Source organism: Pelobates fuscus, chromosome 2, assembly GCF_036172605.1.
Source record: "Pelobates fuscus isolate aPelFus1 chromosome 2, aPelFus1.pri, whole genome shotgun sequence".
In the NCBI taxonomy this organism is placed as follows: Eukaryota; Metazoa; Chordata; class Amphibia; order Anura; family Pelobatidae; genus Pelobates; species Pelobates fuscus.
Window position 1 is genome coordinate 116,601,731 of NC_086318.1, and position 17,743 is coordinate 116,619,473.

Sequence of the window (17,743 nt, forward strand, 5' to 3'; positions counted from 1 at the left end):
GGCGGCGACAGTGTTAACCAGACTATGGAAAGAAACAACCCCACCCCGGATAGAACATCTAATAGACCAAGTAAACACCAACTGGAAATACGAATCTATGCATGGGCGCCAATATGGTGAAAAGAAAATCTTAACCAAGGCCAGTCTCATGTGGAAAGAATACTGGACGAAGCAAAGCAATAGTGGACCTCATCAAGACAGGGAAACTAACGAAACATAGTAGAAGGGGCACACATACATAACCCAAGAACTATATGTCACCAGGCACATCAAAGGAGGCCATAAGGGGTAACAAGACCCGTCAACCCCTAGCACCCCAACCAGCATAATCTCCCCCTCACCTTAACTATTCACAACAAAACAGACACGTGGAACCCCGATACAAGAAGCCACCACTATGCACCCATCACTAGATAACCAGTAAGAGGCCCTGGTCATTAGCAAGCACAACATTTATATGCAGCATGTACAGTATAGTTAAATAGAATAAGATTTGACCTGTGTACTATGTACCTATGCCAAACAAGTGACTATAATATGTTTAATAAGTATGTATTATTTGTAATGGAACTGGTATGTCGTATCGAAACATTACTGATCTTGCTGATGATATACCCCCCCCTCCCCTCCCTTTTTCTTCTTTCTGTATCCACCCCTGTTTTACTCATGCAAATAAAAATTGTCAAATTGAAAAAAAAACAGACCACTGCTTGACCTTCAACACGGAGCCTTGTCTCGTTCTTGGGGGGATTCACTGTATGCTGCTGGAAGATTGATTGCTAGGAGTGTAAGCTGATGTCTGCTTTTCCTGTTCGTCTGCTAGCAGCTATTCGTGAGGTTCCAGTTTGGAGTGCTATCTTATTCCCTGGTATGCAGTTCGGGAGTTTGATGTATTCACTTATATCCAAATTCGTGAGTTTTGGTGCTTTTACAGTAGCTGTGCCTTTTTGTGAAAAGGGGATTATTGCCTAAACTGATTTTTCCCCTTTTATGCTGAAACGGTCCGTAACAATTGGTGGCAAGCGGCGGGATCGTTCCTACAGCCAGAAGGACAGCTACAGGAGACACCATTGCTCTGGATTTTACAATTTGAGGGCAACGCATGTCTCAGTACAGCGACCCTGACAGCACCAGCATGGAACCAGCAGTGGAGTTCGATGAGGGTGACATGGATGACCGAGATGCAGTACGCAAAGGCATCTGGTACCAGGCACTGGGTATGGTGGAATACCAGCAGGACGGGAGATTCCCCAAGGAAGAGCAGCGGTTGCAGAAGCGAGTAGCCCTGCAGATGCCCTTCCTGGGAGAGCAGCCCCTGGAGGAATGGGTGAGAGAATTGGAACACCTAGTATGGCAGGAGATGTGGCTGGAGGATGCCTACCAGGCGCTTTGGTGGTATGTTGCACAGTACCTGCCCTGGACAGCTGAGCATGACAAGCCAGAGGGAGAGGAGTTTGATGGTCCTGGCTTGTTATGGGGGTCTTTTTCAGAGCTTGAATTTGGGAGCCCTACACAAGACCGGTTCAGTGATCTCTTGTGGTGGAGGGAGAGCAGGTATGACTGGGACGACACTCATGAAATTGAGCAAGACCTGGTCCACCTGGTGACCCGGGAGATGGAGCTAGAACAGGGCTACCAACAGCTGTTCCAATATTATGAGAAAGCTCAGCAGGAGAGCAACAGGACAGACCCAGAGCCAGACCCATTCAGAGGGGACGAGATGGTACAGTTTCACTGGGAAGAACCCCAAGTGGCCAGTGGAGATGGGACCGAGGTCTCTCCACCGGTCCTGCAGGGAATTGGGAGCCCAGTCTCCATTCCCCAGCGGCAGTGTGAAATGCAGGGAGAGGAGAGCAGTGTCCTCCCTCCCCAGCGGCAGGATGAGTTACAGGGGGCAGAGGTAGTTGTTCCTGCCCCCCAGCAGCAGAGTGATATGCCAGGAAGGCAGTGTGAAGTGCAGGGAGAGGAGAGCAGCGTCTTCCCTCCCCAGTGGCAGGCTGAGTTACAGGGGGCAGAGGTAGTTGTTCCTGCCCCCCAGCAGCAGAGTGATATGCCAGGAAGGCAGTGTGAAGTGCAGGGAGAGGAGAGCATTGTCCTCCCTCCCCAGCGGCAGGCTGAGTTACAGGAGGTAGAGGTAGTTGTTTCTGCCCCCCAGCAGCGGAGTGGTATGCCAAGAAGGCAGTGTGAAGTACCGGGAGAGGAGAGCAGTGTCCTCCCTCCCCAACGGCAGTGTGAATTTTTGGGAATTGGGAGCCCAGTCTCCATTCCCCAGCGGCAGTGTGAGGTGCTGGGAATTGGGAGCCGAGTCTCCACTCCCCAGCGGGAGATACAGCAGGGAATTGGGAGCCCAGTCTCCAGTCCCCAGCAGCAGAGTATCCAGCAAGGAATAGAGATCCCAGTCTCCTTTCCCCAGCAGCAGGACTCTGTATTGGGAGGAGAGACAGTCGGTCTCCCTCCGCAAAGACTAGAAGTATGTCTGGGAGAGGAGCTTGTTACCCCCTCTCCCCAGCGGCAGTTTAATGTACCAGGGGGAGACTGTAAGCCCCCCACCGGTGCAGATGGGACCGTGGTCTCTGCACTTGCCACACAGGGGGTAGGGATGGTCGGTCCTACCCCCCCATGACAGAGCTGTGTATCCAAGGGGGAGACAACCGGTCTCCCCATTCCGCAGCAGAGCTATGCAACCAAGGGGGAACTCCGGTGGTAGTGCTGGCACCAGGACAGAGTACCGCTAGTCTCTGCCCACTCAGCAACCCACCAAGGCAGCCTACCAGTCCCCTACACAGCCGTGGTGAGGCACCTGGACATGGACAAACTTCTCCTCTACCCAGGTGTAGTAACCATTTATTGTGGGTGGGCTGTACTGTTTTTTCTGCTTTGTGGGTGGGCTGCTGGACTAACAAGGGCACTGACCGGCAGGAGGTCAGGTACCCTGTTAGTCTTTTTGGAAAGGGGGAGAGATATGACAAAACCAATCTCGCCACATTGTATTGAAGGAGTCTGGTTGCCCGCCTGCTGCCTTTGGATTATGGACCGGCAGCTAAAGAGTTAATTTTACTGTGCAGAAGGATTTATTTCTCCCCTTCTGCACAGCAGTTCGGTAGATTTCATATACCGAACAAACAGCCGTTCACCAACCTCCCCAGAGCCGTGGGAAGCCGGCCGGCGTTGTTAATTGGCCACCCAGAAGCTGGAGTGTGCCTCCTATTTACCTCCCTGAAGCTGCGGTTAACCGCAGCTTAATGGCTTGTTACTGGGTGGCCGCTGTTACACTTTGCGGCCGCTAGGTGGCGGTGTTCTGGAGCTCCCCGGATGCTCCTCACATGTAACATGTAACAAATGACTAATTTGTCCCTTTTCCTAACTGAGGCCCCTTTCCTTAATTTTCATCTGTAAATACTGAACAAAAATATTCATCGAGGCAGTCAGCTAGACCTTTATCCTCTTCTACATGCCTTCCTTCTTTTGTTTTTAATCTAACTAATCCTTGTTTTACTTTCCTTTTCTCATTTATGTACCTATAAAAATGTTTTGTCCCCTTTTTTTTTTACTGACTGTGCTATTTTCTCTTCTGTGTGTGATTTGGAAGCTCTTATAATTAGCTTAGCCTCTTTCTGCATAATTGTATAGATCATTCTGTCTTCCTCAATCTGGGTTTTTTGTATAATTACTAAATGCTAACTTTTTTGTTTTTTACTATTTTGGCCACATCTGCAGAGTACCACAGTGGTTTCTTGATTTTTTTGCTTTTACTGACAAGCCTAATGCAATTTTCTGTTGCCTTCAGTAGTGCAACTTTTAAAAATTCCCATTTCTCTTGGACTCCATTTAAATTGCTCAAGTCTGATAATGACTCCTTTACACATATTCTAATTTTAGAAAAGTCTGTTTTTCTAAAGCCTAAAACTTTTGTTTTTGTGTGGTGTGACTCAGTCACTGTTCTTATATTAAACCATACTGACTGATGATCTACAGCCTAGATCTAGATATATCTAGAAAGATACATTTATACAGTGTTAAAATGAATAGATAGAACAGTGATTGTAAAGCAATATTTTCCCCAAAATAAAAATGTTTCTAAAATATAGGTATCCCCTGTCACAAATTTCTGCAGTCTTAAAAAGGTGCAGATATATGCTGTATGTAATTTATAAGGCAGCAGTTACTGCCCTCTGACATCCAAATATATCAGATTCCCCTCTCTACATTGGCTCTCTATCATTCATGCTAATTCTATTTATGAATTCCTTCATTTTGTCCTAGTTTCTACTAGTTTTATTTCATATTATTCTTATTCTTATTATCTATATAGCGCCAACATATTCCACAGTGCTTTACAATCACAGAATGGGGATAATTGATAGCAAGTTGTTAACAACAAATATGAACAGAGACGAAGAAGGGGTATAGACAAACAAGAAGATGGGAGAAGGTACTAGTGGATGTCAAAATATCTAATCCATAGCTATTCAAAGTGTTGTGTGGAACAAGACATTTAGATGGATGAAGAGCTGGGCTGCTGAGACGAAGAAACAGAAGAGGGCTATTGTAATAAGATTAGTGTCACCCAGGAAGATGATAAAATGTCCTAAAGAGATGTGTTTTCAATGACTTCTTAAAGAACCAAATGGCTAGTGAGGAGTCTGATGGCACAGGGTATAATGTTTGCTGCACCACATCAGTACTCATATCTCTTAACAACAACTTGTTTCCAACATTTCCAACTGTTCACTTCTCAGTCTCGGTATCAGTCTCAAAAGTAAATTGGTATAACTCTGCCACAATATCCATTTCCTTTCCTTATCATTCCCAGGAATCAAGTCCTGCAGGAATGCGTGTGAATGGCGTTCCTGCACTTTTTTACAGCAGGAACATTGTTCCCGCTGTTCCTGCAGGCACTCAGGGGGTGGAAAAAAATGCCCCCCCCCGAACGCCCCTGTGTTCCCCCTGTCATGGGGGGGCCAAGAGGTGGCCTTATGGCCACCTGATGGACCCCCATGCGTGCGCCTGACTCCCGGTCGGACGCGGCGAGGTCAGAGCGGGCCGCGACAGTCCGCACGGTGAGAGGGAGCAGAAAGAACACAGCTCCCTCGCCGCGTCTGACCGGGAGACAGACGCCTGCCCCACTGGACCCCAGGGACAGGTGCACGCCAGCTCTCCAGGTAGGGAGGCTGGGTGGACATTTCTTTATTTAAAAAATAATAATTTGTGAGTGTGTCTGTGAGTATGTGTGTGTAAGTGAGTGTGTGTGTCTGAGTATGTGTCTTTGGTTCTGTGAGTGTATGTGTGTGTGTGTGTGTGTATGTGTGTATGTGAGTGTGTGAGTGTCTGTAAATGTGTGTCAGTGTGTGAGTGTGTGTGTCTGTGTCTGTGAGTGTGTGTCTGAGTATGTGTGTGTCTGAGTATGTGTGTGTGAATTTATGTTGAGTGCGGTATCATTTCTTTGTATTTGTATATTAACAGAGCAGGAGATAAGAAATTCTAAATGAAACAGATGCAATAAAGGATATCTAAACATTAGATCTCTTTACAGGAAGTGTTTAGGAAGGTTATGCAAGTTACATGAAGGGAGGTGTGACTATGGCTGTATAAAGTGATTTAAGAATTGAGAAGTGAGAAAGCAGGGGCATGTTTCATACACCAAAACTGCTTCATTAAGCCAGGTTGTTTTGGTTCCTATAGTGTCCCTTTAAATTTGTTTTACTCTGGTATTCCTGCAAGTTTTAAGTTATGACAATTATGTTAAATAAACCATTTATTAGAAAAATAAAAGCCACATGTAATACAAATACCTTAATGAGGCGGAGTTATAGAGAATATTCCACAAATTAGTTTTGTTACTTAGGTGGATTGTAGACACATTGCATCAATGTCATGTTATAGCAACAATGCTATTTTTGTTGCAATGAGCATTAGACTACAGAGTTCAACACAAATAGATAGAAAATGCCCATACATTCATTAATAGATATCAGATTAGAACACCCAGAAAAAAACAATATTTTATATCAACTTCCTACATTTAAATAATTCTTAAATGAGTTATTTAATTGTTAAAGGGATTCTCCAGTGCCAGGAAAACATATTAGTTTTTTGTTCTTTTAATTATGAGCAAATGAAAATCTGAGGATGTACTCCTTCTGTATATAAGTGCTAAGATACTTATACCATATGTTAAAAATATTTAATCAGTGTTGCTTGTTTCTCTCATTCCCTAATGTCTGTATCATACCATGTATCCCACAGTGAAACAGACAGTATTTTAAATTCAAAACCAGTTTCTGAAATATATATCTGTCATGGAAAAAGTTAAATTAATGAAACGGTAATGCCTGACTGAGTGAAGATTTGTAAACATGAATTACAAACAAACTGTGATCATTCATGTATTTTCAATTTCACTCTGTTAGTTGAATTTTTTTTTTTTATAATGCTGATTGAACTAGTCATAAATTATGACGCTTACAGGGAAGTTTATGACAGTTATTTTATGAGTCAAGCAGTTATCCAGCCAGGTGCTCTTTTCCAGCCAAATGAACTTTATGATGTTTTCAGTAGACAGCAATTAAAACTTAGCAAACCAATAAAAACAAAAAAAAAATAAAAAGTGAGAACTACAGATAATTTTACATTGCTAGTGATATAAATGTGTATTTGGAGTTGGTCTAATTTTCTACTCATGATCAAACTATATTTTGTTGATTTAAAGAGTCGACAATGCCTTAATGTGCAGATGAGCAATCAAAAAAAGCTAATAAATGACAAACACGAAACCTTATTGAACTAAAGGTGCTACTGTATGTACAAAAGGTGAAACTAAAAAATGCAATAGATAACCGGAAATGAGAGCATTATTTAGGAATTCACTCTATGAACAGTGGTGTGGTGGGATTGTGGCTAGTTGACTTTTTCTAAACTATGTAAGTCAGTTGTCATTTGTAGAAATCACGGTACCATACAATAACGTAAGAAATCTTTTGCCATAATTAGAGGCTTACAAAGGCATGGTTTTAGTCCATCAGATGTTATAATATGAAATTAAGATTGTATGATTTCCTCTAGACCTTTGCACAATGGGATTTTTTGGTTCAACAGAATAATTATTCCCCAAATTAACATTTTGTTTGGCACCTCCAATGTTGGTTCATGTGACATTCATTAAAATCTATTCAGGGAAACATTCAGATAAGCCAAATGGATGCAAAATGGCCAATCTATGTCCTTAAAAATATAATATATATATATATATATATATATATATAATAAATACACAAGATCCAGCGCACTCTCCGATCTACTAAACAGCAACTTCAATGTTGACAGATTTTATTAGTTTGTAAAAGTTTTTTTTTTTTTTTTGTTTCCTATATTATACAATAAATACACAAGATCCAGCGCACTCTCCGATCTACTAAACAGCAACTGTATTTGTGTATTTATTGTATAATAAGGCCCCCAGCAGCACCTCATTTAAGCATGTTCAGGTGAGTGCAACCATCCCCCATGTTTCCTATATATATTTGGGAGTCTAGCCAACTCCTTGGTTCTGCACCCCTCCCTGTTACAGGTGCCTCATCTCAGGTCCCTATTTAGCCTTGTACTGCAGAGAGCCTCAGATGGAATTTTTTCCCAAGTAAGTGGTTAATCTCATAAGAGCAGACATTAGACTGTGAGAGTAGGACCTGCCAAAGATGGGGTACATTGACGTTGTGGCAGGCTTATGCAATGTATGATCATATAATGTAACTAAATCCCCATTTTTTTGCCTAGATTAGGTGTTTTTAAAAAAACTTTTACAAACTAATAAAATCTGTCAACATTGAAGTTGCTGTTTAGTAGATCGGAGAGTGTGCTGGATCTTGTGTATTTATTGTATAATATGGCCCCCAGCAGCACCTCATTTAAGCATGTTTAGGTGAGTGCAACCATCCCCCCATGTTTCCTATATATATATATATATATATATGTATATGTATATATGTATATGTATATGTATATATGTATATGTATATGTATATATATGTATATGTATATTGCAGTGCACTGATAGGCGCAATATTCCTTGGTTCACACATCAAGTGAAAAAAATAAACCATGGAAATAGGGAAAAGGAGGAGGAGAAGTAAAAAAAAAAAATATATATATATATATATATATATATATATATACATTATATATATTTACTAAAGGAACATTAGTTTCATGAATACAAACATGTATTCTTGACAGTATAGTTGCCCCCTCCCATTAGAGGAGTAAGAGGTAAGATTACTCACCTTTATTCCAGCACTGCGCCGGTCATTGTACAGCTGACTCCACCCCCAATCTACCTCCTTGGCTGAGATGATTAAACTTTACAATCTTAGCCATTTACAATGCTTTCCCATAGGAATGAATGGATCTCTATGAGGAATGTTCAGCACCTCCATGCAGAGGATGGAGATGTTGAATGTCAGTGCTAAACATGTGCAGCACTGAATCTGGAAATACCTCTAGTGGCCATCTGAGTGACTGCAACTATTGGTGTTACTAGACAGTAGTGTAAACACTGTATTTTCTCTGAAAAGACAGTATTCACATGAAAAAGCCTTTAGGGGCAGGGAATGGACACTAGAACAACTACATTAAGCCGTAGTTGTTCTGGTGACTATAGTGTCCCTTTAACCCCTTCCCGACCGCGGACGTATCAGGTACGTCTGGCAGAAAACAGTCCATAATGACCTTGGACGTACCTGGTACGTCTGCACCTATTTTGAGCTCTGGAAGCTCTGATAGTATAGCAGTGATGTACTGCATGTGATGAGTGCCTTGAGGGGTCCTGGCACTCCGTGCATATAAAATAATATATATAAAAAAATAAATATAAAATAAAGAAAATGATCAATATTAACTCCCCCCCCCCTTTTTTTTTCGAAAGGCAGTGAATCATGGGGCTTCTGGGGGCGTCCCTAGCATGCCGCATCATAAGGGGCAGGCTGGAGTCATACAATCACAGCTTGCCCCATTAGCAATTTCATCCCAAGTGTGTTCCCCATTTCTCTGATTAGTGTGGATCTGCCTCCCTCTCTTCACTTGTGTTTTAGTGTGAGAGAGAGAGAGAGAGAGAGATCTGTGGTTTAGCTAGAGAGATTTAGGTATTTATAGGTAGGGATTTGTAAAATCTTGAGACCCAAAGGCTCTTTTCAGAGCCATTAACCCCTGTCTTGCCAGTGATCACTATAATCACTGGCTCTTGCACAGCAGAACTTTTCTGCTGTTTGTGCCTTTTTTTTAGGGGTTCATTTTTTTGTGATCTTTTTTGAGACCCAAAAGCTCTTTTCAGAACGATTAACCCCTGCCCTGCCAGTGATCACTATACAGATCACAGGCTCTTGCACAGCATCACTTATTTTGCTGTCTGTTCATTTTTTCAGGGGTTATTTTTTTTTTTTTTTTTGTGACAGGTCACTAAGTAAAGCAATTGTGATCATGGCACACGGGTCACGGAAGACAACCCGCGCTGAGCAGTCATATGCCACCCTTGCGCTACAGTCTGACGCGTCTATGTCAGACTCTGACCCTGATTTTGACCCTGCCAGGTGCTCAGATACATCATCACTCGATACAGTGTCTACTGCTAGTGATGTATCTGGTGATGTTGTATCTGTGCCTGCTAGTCCCCCTGCCAGAAGGAGACGTGCTGCTCCAGCTGGCAGAACTGCTGAGGAGTGGGTAGTGCCTCATAACCAGAGGCCAGACATCCCATCCTTTACTGCAAATCCTGGCATTAATTTGGATGTCACAGGATTTAGCCCTCAGCAGTTTATGGAGGTGTTTCTGGGCGATGATGTATTGGGGAACATTGTCGCCCAAACTAATTTATATGCCCATCAATTCCGAGCTAAAAAACCGGACTCTTTTTTGGCAAAGCAGCAATGGGCCCCCATCGATGTGCCAGAATTTAAAAGATTCTGGGCATTGACTATGCTGATGGGCATCATAAAGAAGCCCTCCATCCGCTCCTACTGGAGCAGTAGCCCCATCTGCTCTACCCCCATTTACTCCCAATGTATGTCGAGGAAGAGGTATGAAATGATTCTGCATTTCATGCACTTCAGCGACAACAGCCTGTGTCCCCCTAGGGAGCATCCCCAGTTTGACAGGCTGTATAAAATCCGCCCCCTGATTACCCACTTTGCTGCCAGGTTTGCAGAGGCTTATACACCTGGAAGGAATATATGCGTGGATGAATCCCTGATGAAGTATAAGGGAAGGCTGGGATTCAAGCAGTATGTTCCTTCCAAGCGCTCTAGGTATGGTGTAAAGATGTATAAGCTCTGTGATAGCGAGACTGGGTATACTCAGGCCTTCCGGGTGTACGAGGGAAAGGATAGCCACCTTGACCCTCCAGGTTGCCCAGAACATATGGGAACCAGTGGCAAGATTGTCTGGGACCTGATATTCCCCCTGATGAACAAAGGGTACCACTTGTATACTGACAATTTTTATACAAGTGTCCCTTTGTTCAAGCTACTGTACTGTTTTGATACAGTAGCTTGCGGCACAATTAAAAAGAACAGCACAGGTTTCCCAGGACAACTTGCACGCACCCGGCTACGGAGGGGGGAGACCTCAGCTCTGCGCCAAGAGGAGCTGTTGGCAGTTAAGTACAGAGACAAGAAGGATGTGTACCTTCTTACCACCATCCACACTGAGGGGACTGTGGAGGTCCCTGTACGTGGCAGAGCTGAGAGAACGAGGAAGCCAGTGTGCATCAAGGCCTATAACCGTCATATGGGTGGGGTTGATCTGGCAGATCAGCTGCTGCAGCCCTACCTAGTTATACGAAAGACAAGGGCCTGGTACAAAAAGGTTGCAATCTACCTAATGCAGATTGCAACCCACAACGCTTTCTTGTTGTTCAAAAAAGCAAACCCCGGGACGCAACTGAGATTTTTACAGTTTCAGCTCCAGATCATTTCGGGGATTTTGTACCGTGATGCACCTGCTCCCCGGGCGGTGATGGGAGAGAGCAGAGTTGGGGCTACACATTTTATTTTTAAAATCCCCCCTACTGCGGCAAAACAGAGTCCCCAAAAAAGATGCAGGGTCTGTTCTAAGAGGGGGCAGAGAAAAGACAGTGTATATTACTGTCCTGATTGCCCTGGGCAGCCTGGACTCTGCATTGGAGACTGTTTCAAACGATACCACACGCTGGCCCATTTTTAATTTATTTTTTGCCGTTCAGTTATTTTTTTTTGGTGTCTTTTTCTTTGGGGGGGGTTGTTACATTTACCCCGTGCATGGGGGGCATGGGTGTCCTTAGGAGGCCTCGCAGAAAACAACCCTGTAAGGGGTCCGCGGGCGGCTAGTAGGGGAGGCTGCTCGCAACTCGCAGCACTCACCCTCAGTCCATCGCCGCCCGCGGTCTCCCCTCCTCCTACCTGTCGGCGAGCGGCGTCTCCTCTCCGCCGCTCGCATCCGTCACGCCTCCCAGCGGCAGCATGTATAACGCTGCACGCTGAAAGGTCGTTGATTTATGCAAACGCCGGGGTCACGTGAGTGACCCGGCGTTAAAGCAACAGTACTACAATCACAGTGGGAGGCTTAGATATCTCCCACATGTGATTGTTAATTCTGATTGGAAGTTATCCAATCAGAATTTAACCTAGGGTATTTATACTCACCTTTCCTGTTCCTCCCTGCCCTGTTGTGGTCTTTGCTGTATAGTATTGATTCTGAACTTGTGATTTGTGGTTACGTACTCTCTGGCTTGTTAAGCTGACTTTGTGACTTTCTCCTACCCTTTGACCTCGGCTTGTTTCTCGTTATTCTGTTTTCTGGTTCCCCTGACTATTCTGTGTGTGCTTAGCCCGGCCACTCTAAGGTCCGGTACGGCACCTTTTCTGTGTGTGTGTGTGTGTGTGTCTGTTAGCGTGTTAGGTTCCTGGAATCGTGATAAACCCGGGGTGTGTTCCACAGTCAAAAAGCGGTGTGCGTGTCTACGTTTCAAGTATGTACCCTTTTGTGGCGATATATAAAACTGGGGTATGTGTTAAGCCCCAAGCTAAAGATAGGCCTATCAGAAGACATACTCTCAATTTCAACTCAAATGGCAAGTCATTCAGTTGTTACCGTACCTTCCCCAAATCCTGGCAGACCTATGCATGGGGGGGGGGCATGGGTGTCCTTAGGAGGCCTCGCAGAAAACAACCCGGGGTGTGTTCTTGCAATAACCAACAGCGGGCTCTCCTAAATCACAGTCAAATAGCGGTGTGCGTGTGTAAAATTGAGGATTGAACAGTTACCTCCACACACGTTCTTCAACTTGTTTTATCTTTTTTCTGGCTAAAAAAAAGTTGCATCAAAGCACTCCACATACATGCAATACCTCGGGGTGTCTACGTTTCAAGTATGTACCCTTTTGTGGCGATATATAAAACTGGGGTATGTGTTAAGCCCCAAGCTAAAGATAGGCCTATCAGAAGACAAACTCTCAATTTCAACTCAAATGGCAAGTCATTCAGTTGTTACCGTACCTTCCCCAAATCCTGGCAGACCTATGCATGGGGGGGGGCATGGGTGTCCTTAGGAGGCCTCGCAGAAAACAACCCGGGGTGTGTTCTTGCAATAACCAACAGCGGGCTCTCCTAAATCACAGTCAAATAGCGGTGTGCGTGTGTAAAATTGAGGATTGAACAGTTACCTCCACACACGTTCTTCAACTTGTTTTATCTTTTTTCTGGCTAAAAAAAAGTTGCATCAAAGCACTCCACATACATGCAATACCTCGGGGTGTCTACGTTTCAAGTATGTACCCTTTTGTGGCGATATATAAAACTGGGGTATGTGTTAAGCCCCAAGCTAAAGATAGGCCTATCAGAAGACATACTCTCAATTTCAACTCAAATGGCAAGTCATTCAGTTGTTACCGTACCTTCCCCAAATCCTGGCAGACCTATGCATGGGGGGGGGGCATGGGTGTCCTTAGGAGGCCTCGCAGAAAACAACCCGGGGTGTGTTCTTGCAATAACCAACAGCGGGCTCTCCTAAATCACAGTCAAATAGCGGTGTGCGTGTGTAAAATTGAGGATTGAACAGTTACCTCCACACACGTTCTTCAACTTGTTTTATCTTTTTTCTGGCTAAAAAAAAGTTGCATCAAAGCACTCCACATACATGCAATACCTCGGGGTGTCTACGTTTCAAGTATGTACCCTTTTGTGGCGATATATAAAACTGGGGTATGTGTTAAGCCCCAAGCTAAAGATAGGCCTATCAGAAGACATACTCTCAATTTCAACTCAAATGGCAAGTCATTCAGTTGTTACCGTACCTTCCCCAAATCCTGGCAGACCTATGCATGGGGGGGGGGCATGGGTGTCCTTAGGAGGCCTCGCAGAAAACAACCCGGGGTGTGTTCTTGCAATAACCAACAGCGGGCTCTCCTAAATCACAGTCAAATAGCGGTGTGCGTGTGTAAAATTGAGGATTGAACAGTTACCTCCACACACGTTCTTCAACTTGTTTTATCTTTTTTCTGGCTAAAAAAAAGTTGCATCAAAGCACTCCACATACATGCAATACCTCGGGGTGTCTACGTTTCAAGTATGTACCCTTTTGTGGCGATATATAAAACTGGGGTATGTGTTAAGCCCCAAGCTAAAGATAGGCCTATCAGAAGACAAACTCTCAATTTCAACTCAAATGGCATGTCATTCAGTTGTTACCGTACCTTCCCCAAATCCTGGCAGACCTATGCATGGGGGGGGGCATGGGTGTCCTTAGGAGGCCTCGCAGAAAACAACCCGGGGTGTGTTCTTGCAATAACCAACAGCGGGCTCTCCTAAATCACAGTCAAATAGCGGTGTGCGTGTGTAAAATTGAGGATTGAACAGTTACCTCCACACACGTTCTTCAACTTGTTTTATCTTTTTTCTGGCTAAAAAAAAGTTGCATCAAAGCACTCCACATACATGCAATACCTCGGGGTGTCTACGTTTCAAGTATGTACCCTTTTGTGGCGATATATAAAACTGGGGTATGTGTTAAGCCCCAAGCTAAAGATAGGCCTATCAGAAGACAAACTCTCAATTTCAACTCAAATGGCAAGTCATTCAGTTGTTACCGTACCTTCCCCAAATCCTGGCAGACCTATGCATGGGGGGGGGCATGGGTGTCCTTAGGAGGCCTCGCAGAAAACAACCCGGGGTGTGTTCTTGCAATAACCAACAGCGGGCTCTCCTAAATCACAGTCAAATAGCGGTGTGCGTGTGTAAAATTGAGGATTGAACAGTTACCTCCACACACGTTCTTCAACTTGTTTTATCTTTTTTCTGGCTAAAAAAAAGTTGCATCAAAGCACTCCACATACATGCAATACCTCGGGGTGTCTACGTTTCAAGTATGTACCCTTTTGTGGCGATATATAAAACTGGGGTATGTGTTAAGCCCCAAGCTAAAGATAGGCCTATCAGAAGACATACTCTCAATTTCAACTCAAATGGCAAGTCATTCAGTTGTTACCGTACCTTCCCCAAATCCTGGCAGACCTATGCATGGGGGGGGGGCATGGGTGTCCTTAGGAGGCCTCGCAGAAAACAACCCGGGGTGTGTTCTTGCAATAACCAACAGCGGGCTCTCCTAAATCACAGTCAAATAGCGGTGTGCGTGTGTAAAATTGAGGATTGAACAGTTACCTCCACACACGTTCTTCAACTTGTTTTATCTTTTTTCTGGCTAAAAAAAAGTTGCATCAAAGCACTCCACATACATGCAATACCTCGGGGTGTCTACGTTTCAAGTATGTACCCTTTTGTGGCGATATATAAAACTGGGGTATGTGTTAAGCCCCAAGCTAAAGATAGGCCTATCAGAAGACATACTCTCAATTTCAACTCAAATGGCAAGTCATTCAGTTGTTACCGTACCTTCCCCAAATCCTGGCAGACCTATGCATGGGGGGGGCATGGGTGTCCTTAGGAGGCCTCGCAGAAAACAACCCGGGGTGTGTTCTTGCAATAACCAACAGCGGGCTCTCCTAAATCACAGTCAAATAGCGGTGTGCGTGTGTAAAATTGAGGATTGAACAGTTACCTCCACACACGTTCTTCAACTTGTTTTATCTTTTTTCTGGCTAAAAAAAAGTTGCATCAAAGCACTCCACATACATGCAATACCTCGGGGTGTCTACGTTTCAAGTATGTACCCTTTTGTGGCGATATATAAAACTGGGGTATGTGTTAAGCCCCAAGCTAAAGATAGGCCTATCAGAAGACAAACTCTCAATTTCAACTCAAATGGCAAGTCATTCAGTTGTTACCGTACCTTCCCCAAATCCTGGCAGACCTATGCATGGGGGGGGGCATGGGTGTCCTTAGGAGGCCTCGCAGAAAACAACCCGGGGTGTGTTCTTGCAATAACCAACAGCGGGCTCTCCTAAATCACAGTCAAATAGCGGTGTGCGTGTGTAAAATTGAGGATTGAACAGTTACCTCCACACACGTTCTTCAACTACTGTGGGGTGTAAACTTTTCAAATATATGCACGCTCATGGCAAGAAAATACATTGGGATATCTGATAAGGCCCTCAAAACAAGATAGGCAAACAAGATATATAAAATTTGAAAAACGCATATCAGACATTTTGCTTTGCACCCCCCCAGTGAACCCGACAAACGTATGCATGAGTGTTATCGCTGTACTCGGGAGATGATGCCAAGTACATATTGTGGTGTCCTTTGGCAGTAACACCTAACAGGAGCTTAGAATCTATGCACAAAGTAGAATGTGTGAGTGAAAAATAACACCACAAAAACGTTTGACAGAGACTGGTGGTAGAATTAGTGCATGTAAAGTGTTCAAATGCCACCATGTGAAATGCCCTAGGGTGTGTACTTTTCAAAAACATACAGTTTGACTGAGGTGAATTACATTGGTCGGCTTCAGACATGTTCCAACTGGGACATGGGTGCATGATGGCCAGCTGTGTTTTTTTTTGTTTGTTTTTTTATCATATTTTACTTTTTTTATTCTAGTACATTATATGATATGATGAAAATGATGGTATCTTTAGAATGAACATTTAATAGCGAGAAAAATGGTATATAATATGTATGGGTACAGTAAATGTGTAAGAGGCAAATTACATCTAAACACAACCACTGCAGAAATGTAAAAAGAGCCCTGGTCCTTAACGGTAATACAATTGAAAAATGGCCTGGTCACTAAGGGGTTACAGAAGGGTAAAAAGAAAACACCTTCAAAGTCCCCGCTTTCCCTGTCTGCCTGCCCTCATGCCTCCTTCCCTCCCTGCGTACAGCAGCAGAACCGAGCCATTCACATGGCCCAAAACCGAGAATAGACTTCAGGGGGACATGGCCACAAAATCCCTGGAACTAGTTTCAGCATGAAAACGTTGCCGATCGGTGTCCAGCGGCACTTAGCCACCTGCCTGCCTGCCTGCCTGCTTCCCTGCCTCCCTACAGCAGTAAAACCGAAAGCTTGACCCCTGGCGGGCGTCTGCGTGGCCCAAAACCAAGAAAATACTCCAGGGGGACATAGGCGCGAAATCCCTGGAACTATTTTCGGCATGAAAACCTTGCGTTTTGCCGGTTGTTATTCAGCGGCACTTGGCCGCGATTCTATGGAACTAATTTCGGTTACGGGAGCCTGGCGGTTACCGCTAAAATTTTGACCTCCATGAAATTCCTGAACCCCTGCAGGGATCTGGCTGATTTTTGGATATGTTGGTCACCCAGGTGGGAGCTGTCAGGGGATGCAAATTGAGGGGCTTCTGTGTGCTGGAATGTATTTTTTTTTTAATTTTTTTATTTTTAAATGTGCAAAATATTTTCTAAGTCCCCACTTTTCAGGTTGAAAAATGTTCAAAGTCCCACAAGCTCCAGGCATTTGACAGAAATGAGGTCGGATCTGCCCTGCTGCGTCCAGGCTAAACGTCCATACGGTCGGACACTGTCAGCTCTGGCGCCACCCCCGAGGAGATTGTGCAGCATATAATCCAAGTTGTCCAGTTTTCAGGGTGAAATATTTTCTAAGTCCCACAAGCTCCAGGCCTGTTTGCTATGAGGTCGGATCTGCCCTGCCGCGTCCAGGCACCACTTCCATGAGGTCGGACACTCTTTCAGGTTGGTCCCCCTAAATGACGCGCGTGCAGAAAGTGCACGACAATAGCTGGTGGCACCCTTGAGGAGATTGTTGAGGAGCAAAAATTTTGAAGAGCAAGCAGGGGACTCTTGCTGGTTCTCCTATGCCCAACCAGAGTTCCACACTGACAGGTGGTTTTCCCCCTTACCTGTCTGCAATCATTATATGCCCACCCCGACCTGCCTTTGTTGCGGGACTTCGGGGGCAGGATGGGGTGGGGAAGGGAGCCTGCCCTGGGACCCCTGCACCCTTAGTGGCGCCCCCCGGTGGCCGAAAATGATAAAATGCTCCAGGGGCCTCTGCTTGCTCCCAGCCTCCCGGGGTTTGGCGGGCAGGGGAAGGGTGCCTGCCCTGGGACCCCTGCACCCTTAGTGGCGCCCCCCGGTGGCCGAAAATGATAAAATGCTCCAGGGGCCTCTGCTTGCTCCCAGCCTCCCGGGGTTTGGCGGGCAGGGGAAGGGAGCCTGTCCTGGGACCCCTGCACCCTTAGTGGCGCCCCCCGGTGGCCGAAAATGATAAAATGCTCCAGGGGCCTCTGCTTGCTCCCAGCCTCCCGGGGTTTGGCGGGCAGGGGAAGGGAGCCTGTCCTGGGACCCCT